The following is a 9,682-nucleotide window of genomic DNA, read 5'->3' as shown; positions in this document are numbered from 1 at the left end:
GAAATGATTGTGTTAAGAGAGGGCTTTCTGCGGAGGCGTGTGTGTGCACACAGGAGTGTATTTTTAGAGTGGGAGATCACGATAGAGTACAGTAACTTGTTTTGCCAGGTGGTGTTTCTCCGGGTGTAGTGCTGTTTTGGCTTTGATATTTAATTGCTGAAGAAATAATTTGGAAACAGTTTATGAGGCCAGGTCAGAAGAGCTTGTTATGCATGTAGCAAAGATGTTTGTGGATTGTGGTTAGTGTTGGACTGCAAGTAAATGCAACCTACTCTAGATTTTTCTCCCATACCATGAAATAAGTTAATTATGTTATCCTTTACACAGAGAAGAAGAAAGTGCATTAATACTGAAGCATGTAATTGCACTGAACAAAACGCCATATGAAGTTGAGATACATTTTGTATTTATTCAAATCTATATTTAGATTAAGTATTCATTCTTTTGTGAGTTTATTATTGTCACCATTTCCTTTAATTTCAGTGTAGATTCTGGACATGCAATGTACTACATTAAACTGTTAGCAGATTTTATAAATGTTTCAAGTTTAGTGACGCTGTAAATTAATTGTACAGGTTCTTCAATTGCTCTGCTTTTGGTTTCATTAACTTTTGCAATTAGGTTATATCTAGATGAAGGGAGAGACTGATTCTTCATAGTCTCATATCAGCAATATATATGCTATAAAATGTCACCGAATGGATGTTTGGAACATGAGATAATGTAAGTTAGTGATTTCAGAGTACTTTCAATACATCTGTATCAAATGAAAAGACAAATGAAGAAACGGATGAAAGGAGATCAGTAAAAGCAGGTTTTTCAAAGTTATCTTGCTTGATGTGGTGGTGAAGTATCTTAAAAATTTTGCTTTACTGGGCAGGAGTGGAGGAGATAGATGTAAAATTATGTCTGTATAGTCTTAGCTGTTGCAGTGTAACTGAAGAATCCTGTACAGTAAGTTCAATAACAGCAAACTTGTAAATGAAAGGGAGTGCTTTTAAAAAGTTAGTGGAAATACTGTTATTGATTTTATACCATAGAATCTTTATTACTCACAATAATTAAAAGGAACTATCTGGGGAAAAATGGATTTATGGATAAATTCTTTTGGACCAAGTGGCACATTCATACTTGTGCTCTGAAAGAGCCCCATACATATTATCTGCATAGTTTATGTGGAATTCTTACTTTTTCATTAGCCTAATAGTCTCAATTAGTGCTATTTTTCACCTCATCAACACAGCACTAACTTCGTCTCAAATTCAGAGTTAACAAATTATGCAATCAACTCTCAAATAGGGTTTCAGAACTAAGTATTAAAATTATAAAGTACATGACGCATTACTCAGAAATTTAAATGCGCTTCTTGCCTGGGTATTAATCTTCTGGTGTGTATGTGTGTCTGTGTTGTGTGAATGTAAACTGTTTCTCAAGATCAAAAGCCAGTAAGTTTCTGTAATAGGCTGTGGAGCCTGGAGGCAAACAGAGTCCCACGTGATGTGGCAGTTGCTAGGGTAACTAGCGTTATTCGTGGAGTGCTGAGTATAACAATTTCTCTTTACCAAGTCAGAAGGTTTTTCTTCTTTTTTCTTCCTTTCTTCTTTTTTTTTTTTTTTTTTTTTCTTGCTGAACAAAGGGATGATAAACGGCATTCCATTTCCACGCCATTTTTTTTGTGGTGATGCATGACGAGTGTTTGACCCCTACTTTAACAACTAAAAAGAGAGAGGCCTTCACAGGTGTGGCCTCAAGTTATGTTGAATTTTAGAAAATCGTATTTGACTTTTCCATGCTTTTCTGCGGTAGTAGATTTTACTCCTGCTGACAGCAGAAATGCTTTAAGCAGAATAAAATTAGCTGGAAAACGTTGAGCTCTGTCACCTTGCTGCTTATTATAATTCACCGTTTGATGTCATAGAAATCCAAATCAAGAAAGAACAGCATTTGCAAAAAGAGAATAAAACATAATGATTCTATAACCATTTCATAGATTTTTAGTCTAGCAGCTCTAGAAAGAATACAGTATTTCACCTATTCATAGCAAAAATATAGGAGAGGGCTACAATCGGTGCAATGAGTTTGCTTTTAATTTCTTTATAGTAGAGTGGTTTATGTTGGAAGGGACCCGAAAGATCATCAAGTTCCAACCCCCCTGCAATGGACAGGGACACCTCCCACTAGACCAGGTTGCTCGAAGTCCCATCCAGCCTGACCTTGAACGCTTCCAGGGATGGAGCTTCCAGAACTTCTCTGGGCAACCTGTTCCAGTGCCTCACCACCCTCAGAATGAAAATTTTTTTCCTTGGGGAAAAAACTTCACATTTCCTGTGAAGTGAGAACTTCACCAGACTGACACGACTTCTCAAAGAGGATGGATAGTGACTTTGCAACTTCATCCACCAATTCCCTCAGGACCTGTGGATGAATCTCATCAAGTCCCATGGACTTGTGTGCCTTCTTCTTGTGCACCTTTCTTCTGTTTGACATCAGGTATCAGGTTACTATTAATTTTAAAGCACTTTTGCAGGAGTCTTCTGTTTAAAAGTGGTACATCTTTTTCTCATCCTTTTCATAAAAATTGTGCTCACTGAGGACAATTTTTCACAAAAACTAACAAAATATTTTTTACCATGAAACTGGTAGAAATGTGATATTTGGTACAATTTTATTGCCAAACCAGTTTCGTATGGGTTGTTTTTTTGTTATTTGACAAAAATAAATTTGGAGGGAACTTGGAAAAGCTTACTATTTTCAGTGCAGCCTTAGCAACCAACCTACTTGGTTTTGGAGGATATTGCAATTTGTTCTACTTATGTGAAAACTAAATGTCACAACAGTCTATTTAAATAATTAATGAAATAGTTGCTTTGCTTTCAGCCATTTTTTGTCATATCCTATGAAAATCAAAGCTCTTTTAAACCAAGCACCAGCATTTTTATTGTAAATATGTGAATTTAGCCATTACTCCTGAATGTGAATGATCGTTAATTAAAGATATGAATACCTGCTGCTCCTACTGAAGCTAGCAGGTTCAAATACAAAGCATGGGTGCAGATTAGGTGATTTTAGGCATTCATGTCTGAAAACTGTAGTTGAGTTAAGCTGAAAAGCTTTCCTTCTTTCAGAGCAGTGTTGGAGTCCTGAGTCCCCCTTACGTTTTGGAACCATAGGGATAACCCCAAATCTGCTCACTGGAGGTGTTTTTTTATCTTGCTTTTAGGCACAGTAACTGATGTTTATGAAATAAAGGGCATGTTTCTGAAGAGAAATTAAAGACAAGAAAAAAGTTATTTGAAAGATCTGAACCAAAGTGGTAATGACCTTTAGCCATTCTCCAAATTATTTGCGAGCTCAGTCTGAATATACCGAACAGTTATAAATTAAAACATTGCTGAAAGTGATCTCACACAGAAATGAAGGAAGTGCTCAATTTTTCACCCACTAACAAGTTCCTTAAGAGCAACAGGGTTCGTATGCACAGGTCATCTTGCAGGATCACAGCCTGAATTTTAAACTCTTCACGATGGAATTTGATTCTCAGTGCTGTATTTAAGTGACAGTGGTAATTCTATAACACAAACAAATTGAAGAATTAGTGTTACGTTTAACGTGGCACCCAACAGAACTGAAGCTTAATTAATGTAAAAAAGCACCTTAGGGTTTTTGTATAGGAGAGATTTTGAGAAGATGTAGTTATGATGACATTTCGTATTTTAGATTGTGTTTGGTTGTTCTGATAATTTCATAATTTAATATTAAGAGCAGGTAATGCCTGGAGATAGCTACAAAAACGTAGGCCAAAGCAGGCATGATTTCTGTTAATTGGAAAATTTGCGGATAATTTCACTGCTTTGATGGTATGAAACTTATCTTTCTGTTTGCGCCTGTGTTACAGCATCTAACATACCTTGTTGTGAAAGTTCCTTTTACATTTTCAAGCTACTGAACGGCTTCATTAGGCTTATTAAGGCACACAAAAAAAAAATCTATTGCTCTTAAGTCATGTTTCCATGTGTATCCTAAATCAGTGAGGAGCAGCTGAGATGATTTTAAAAATGATACTTAGAGAGATTAGGTGTCAGCACAGCAGATGAAGAGGTTCACAATGAAGAAAGGTAATCATAGGTTTTTCTTTGATATTTCCTCAAAAATGCGGCCCGACTGTTCGAATTTCTAGAGGTAATTAGCAATGATTTTGGGAGGCATCCTGCAGAGCTGCATTCTTTTTCTACCTATAACTGTCTCCTGTGTAGTCTTGCAGAAATCTTATCACTTCTTTGCAGGAGAGGTGTGAAACACAAGCATGACGGAGAGGTTGACATCAAACATGGGGGCCACTTAACCATGCTATTCCGGTTCTGCGCTGGAAATAACAAGTCCTGAAAAGATAGCTGTTTAACACAGCTAGGCTATTTTTCACGGCTTGAGATCGCATGCAGTTAATTATTTATTGCAAATCTAGTCCACGCAGGGGTGGTGGGCAGAGCCTGTTCCCTGCTCTTGTCATCTGCCAGCGTACTCCTTGGCTTTATTGCTCCTTAACTCTTTGTACTTTTTCACTTAAGGTCTAACCTCTGTTTTGCTTAAAGGGCTTGTCTCTTTTGACGTGTTTGCACAGCGTCTCTTCTGTTGCAAGCTTCTAGGTATTGTGACCCTTAAAGATAATAACAGCAGTAACAAAAACAGTCAGCCCAATTAATTTAATTTCATTTGTGCCTTTTTTTTTTTTTTTGTCTGCAGTTTTCCTCTTAGCTGGTGTCATTAACTAATCACCTTTCCTATGTTATGCCTAGGCTGAGATCATCTATTTGTTTTTTGACATTCTTTCTGTGTAAGAACTGCCGCATTCTCATTTTTGATGGTGAGGGTACTTCTGAGGGCAGGACAAAACCTCCCTGGCATAGAAAAAAGGAACCGTGCCTCATGGAATGAGGAAAATTCCCACTTCCTTAGAATTTCTAGCAGAACTGACTTCAGAATGAAAGTTGAAGAATTTATTTATTTTCTTTCTTGCGTGAAAACAAGCTTTCTGTCTGGAGAGCAGAGAACTGGAAGCAGCTTAAAAAAGGGTGTAATAGTTATTTTATTTTATAACTATTTAATACTATTTAAACCATATGTTTTCTGGGTACCTCATGACATTATTATGGATGGTAAGTAAGACGAAAAAAATCTTGATAATTCAAAGGCAGAGTTTTTTGGCATCTTATCTAGTTTGCTTTATACAAGTTTTCCTTATAAAATGTTTGCTTTTTGTTGATGAGAAAAAGAAAAGGAATATTCCCTCTGTAAGATAGTTTAGTCAGAACTTGTTTGTTTCAGGAAGGAAACTTTCTCAAAAGTTGATTTGTATTACTTGTTTTATACTTATTTGGCTAAAATCATAAGATCTATTCTCATGTAGTGCCGGTTCTAGGTTTTCCAGATGCATCTTGCCTTCCACCGTGATGACATCCTTTCATGCGTTATTATTACTAATATGGAAAGATTATTTTTTATTCTTGAACTCCATAGTAGATTTTTTTTCTGAAGGTAAAGTGCAGAATACCTACAGACAGGAGATGTGCAATGGTGAAATCAGCTTGAAAGACATAATATTAGTTGAGAGGAGAGGAAAGAAGACCTCTCAAATTTTATCGGTTTAATGCTAGTAGCAATCTTTTTTAATAGGTTTTAGAGAACTTTATAAGAAGTCTCCTTTGCCCTAGAAAGTGAACTTTATTTTTTCAAAGTAAAATCTTGCTGTTCTTTCTGTACTGGGAATTTCTAATTGGGTAAATGTTAACAGATTTAGGCAGGACAGCGCTTTACAAAAGCAATGAGGTGGCATTAAGTATGGTAAGGTATACCATTCCACATCTGCACTCATTGAATGAAAGGGATTTTGGTTTCTGCATTTGTGCTCTAAAAAGCCAACATCTAAATGGCAGAATGAAATGCAATGGTGGGAATCTATTTTTAAAACCAGCTTAGTCAGAAACATCTCTTGTAGTGAGATTTAGCTGTCAGCTGTCTTTGTGGAATGATCTAATAGGATACATGCTTCAAAAGAAAAAGGAACTATACATCAAAATTGTATATTCAAATCTATAACTATACAGAAATATAGTTATGTCTTAACTGAATTGTTTAGTTAAAAACATGCGTTATAATCAGGAAACTGAAACATGGATGTAGCATCCACCCACACTTCATATATAGGGCATTGAAGAATTACTAGAATTTTAAGAAAAAAATATTGTTGAATTGTTAATTTCTGAAGAAAGATTGTAGAGGCCAGGTATATTTCGCTTAGTTTAAGAATGACTGTAGAGGAACAGTATACTCCTGATGCATTACTACTGCTCCAAAGTGCTATGGTAATATAACAATACTGCATAACAAAGAACTGGTACCAAGCTATTGTAAATGTTAAAGAACAGCATGTAATGGTACAACAGCCTGTGACTTAGGAAATCAAGGGTTTATTATGCCAAATGAAAATAATATGTTGTCAATGAGTATTATATTTTTCTTTTTGCACTTTAATATAATGAAATAAACTGATACAAATAAAGTATACAAGTACAAGCATAAAGAATATTCAAAATATTATTGTGGGTTGATTAGTAAAAACTGAAATGAGGCAATGGGAAAGAAAGTGGTACAGATACACATACTAATTTTTGATAACCAAGTATGAGGTTCAACAAGGCCAAGTGTCGGGTCCTGCACTTGGGTCACAACAACCCCATGCAGCGCTACAGACTGGGGGCGGAGTGGCTCGAAAGCTGCCTGGCAGAAAAGGACCTGGGGGTGTTGGTGGACAACCGGCTGAGCATGAGCCAGCAGTGTGCCCAGGCAGCCAAGAAGGCCAACACCATCCTGGCCTGCATCAGGAATAGTGTGGTGAGCCGGACTAGGGAAGTAATCATCCCCCTGTACTCGGCACTGGTGAGGCCTCACCTCGAGTACTGTGTTCAGTTTTGGGCCCCTCACTACAAGAAGGACATTGAGGTGTTGGAGCGTGTCCAGAGAAGGGCTACAAAGCTGGTGAAGGGTCTGGAGGACAAACCTTATGAGGAACGACTGAGAGATCTGGGGTTGTTTAGCCTGGAGAAGAGGAGGCTGAGGGGAGACCTTATCGCCCTCTACAACTACCTGAAAGGAGGTTTTAGAGAGATGGGAGCTGACCTCTTCTCCCTGGCGACAAGTGATAGGACAAGAGGAAATGGGTTCAAGTTATGTCAGGGCAGGTTTAGATTAGATGTTAGGAAGCATTTTTTCACTGAAAGGGTTATTAAACATTGGAATAGGCTGCCCAGAGAGGTGGTGGATTCACCATCCCTGGAGGTGTTTAAGAAAAGGGTAGATGAGATGCTTAGGGACATGGTTTAGGAGTGGTGGTGTTTTTATCAGGGTAGGTTAATGGTTGGACTTGATGATCTTAAAGGTCCCTTCCAACCTCACTGATTCTATGATTCTATGATTCTATGAGTTTTCTGTGGCTGGCCTGTGTTTTCACATGTATAGGTAACTAATTGCAAGATTGCTAAGAAGCATTTTTAAAAATAACTGTAATAAACAGAGGTAGTAAAAGAACAACTTTTCTGTCTGTAGATATTTATTTTTGTCTGTGTTTGGGACCAGAAGATGAGATGTTTTTGGTTTTTTTTTACAGAGTAGAAGTTTTCAGGCTCTCTCAAGTGCAATGCGCTCAAATACTCCAGTCCGACACTTTCTGTGTTGGCTTTCAGAGTCTAAGCACGCTCTCTGGAGGTGTTGCACGGCAGGAGACGGTACTGGTGTTGATTTAGTTGCACAATTTCTGTGTGTGCACACACAGCTGAACAGCTCGGTGCCATTTGTAGCTGCATGGTAATGCAGCAGAAGACAGTTTAAGTTGATTATATGTTACAGTAGTGTTTTGTGCATGTGTTACCCCAGCATGAATGCAGTTATCCCTCTCTCTCCAATAAACATTTCTGTCGGTTTAAAATCTCGTCGCTTGTGACTTGAGAGTATCTAAAACACAGTGAAAATCCAGCTGGGACTTGGGAACAAGAAAGCGTGGAAGGATTGTTATAAATGGACTACTGGTTACTAGCTGAAATGTTTTTTTCCTGGCAACTGAGGGTTGAATACAGCATCGTTAGCGAAGGCTGGAGAATTCCCGATACTGATTTTTTTTTCTGGTCCCAAAACTATGGTGAGATGGGGAACCCGGATGCTGTGGCCTGGCTGGGCTGTAGGAGGTAGGCTCTCCGATTGAGGTGTCAGAGGTGGATGCTCAACTTTCTCTTCCACCCGTTCAGTCTACAAATCAGGATCATTAAGGACACATACAAGTAAGATCAAGCTTCTTTTGATTGATTAGATGTGAAGACGAGTTGTTTCCCTGGAAGGGCCTAAAGTATTTTGGTCTGGATAGCAGAAGTGAGAGGTTTTGTTTTCAACAGCTTCCTAATAATGGTTTCTCATCTAAGTTGTGGCTGTTCTTTTTTGATGTCTTTTTTAATGAACAGAAGATACATGCTTGAACAGAATTCAAATCCTCAGTATGGTAAAAATTAAATGAGTCAAAATAAAAATAGCCAAAAGGAATTATTTCATCTTGTAATAGATGTCACTCTTTCTCCCACAGCACACTGACTTTTTAGATTACTTCCCTGATCAATTATTGCTTAAGACTGCTGTGTAATTATTCACTCACAGTGTTACAGTGCCTTTATGGGTACATTGCATAAAATGGTATACTCAAATTTACCTCTTGTCTCACAAGTAATCATCTGTAAGACCACAACTAATTTGGCTGCTTCAATTTAGCATTTCTTCCAGCTAAAATATCACCATTATTTTTAGGCCAATTATGTCTCCAAAGATGTAATTACTAGACTTCTCTGTATAATTATAACTTGAGTTTCCTGTTAAATTGTTAATAATTGCATCTTCTCTGGATAATAAACACCTCAGGACTGAGCCTGAAAGTTGATTTTTTTTTTTTTTTTTTGTTTTTGTTCAGGATGTAGTTGATCCTGATAACCAGGAGAAAGGTCACATTGAAACATTGGTTTACTCCAGGGCACAGTCATAAAAACAAAGCACCTTGTTGTTATTCAGTTACAGTCTTTGAATTGGTTGCCCTGCTAGCTGAGAATATCTGCTAATGCATAAAATAATCAGCTGCCATATTCTGCTTTGTGGTCAAGGGCTGAGGACTTACAACGCAGTCAGTCCAACGTCTTTTGGCTGTTTATGTGTGTGTCACGTGGCAGCAGACTGGATGACCCTGTCGGTTTTGGCAGGAATCAGAAAACAGAACTGTGGTGACGCGCTGCACTTGACCAGCCCACCTCCTCACCCTTCCCGGTTGTCCTCTGCGACCCAGAAGAATGTTGATGCCATGCTGAAATGATGGCACCACCAAGGGCTTTGTTGATTTCACCTGAGTAGACAGTTAAAATATGAAATAGGAACCAGGAAATCCATCACAAGAAAGGAAGCGTGTTGTCCCATGCCCGGGGAGTCCTTGCTCAGGCAGGAGCCAAACAGGTGAAAACAGTGAGAGGGGCGGTGTGGGAGAAAATGATACCTTTGGCATGGGACCAACTATGTAATGCAAGCACATCATAGAGAACTTGTATGTGAATAAAATAAGGAACGGTTAGAAAGAGGGGGACAAATACTGACCTGTCAGCAGAGA

This window comes from Vanellus vanellus (genome assembly GCF_965231255.1).
Source record: "Vanellus vanellus genome assembly, chromosome: Z".
In the NCBI taxonomy this organism is placed as follows: domain Eukaryota; kingdom Metazoa; phylum Chordata; class Aves; order Charadriiformes; family Charadriidae; genus Vanellus; species Vanellus vanellus.
Note: the sequence above shows the minus strand (reverse complement) of the source record.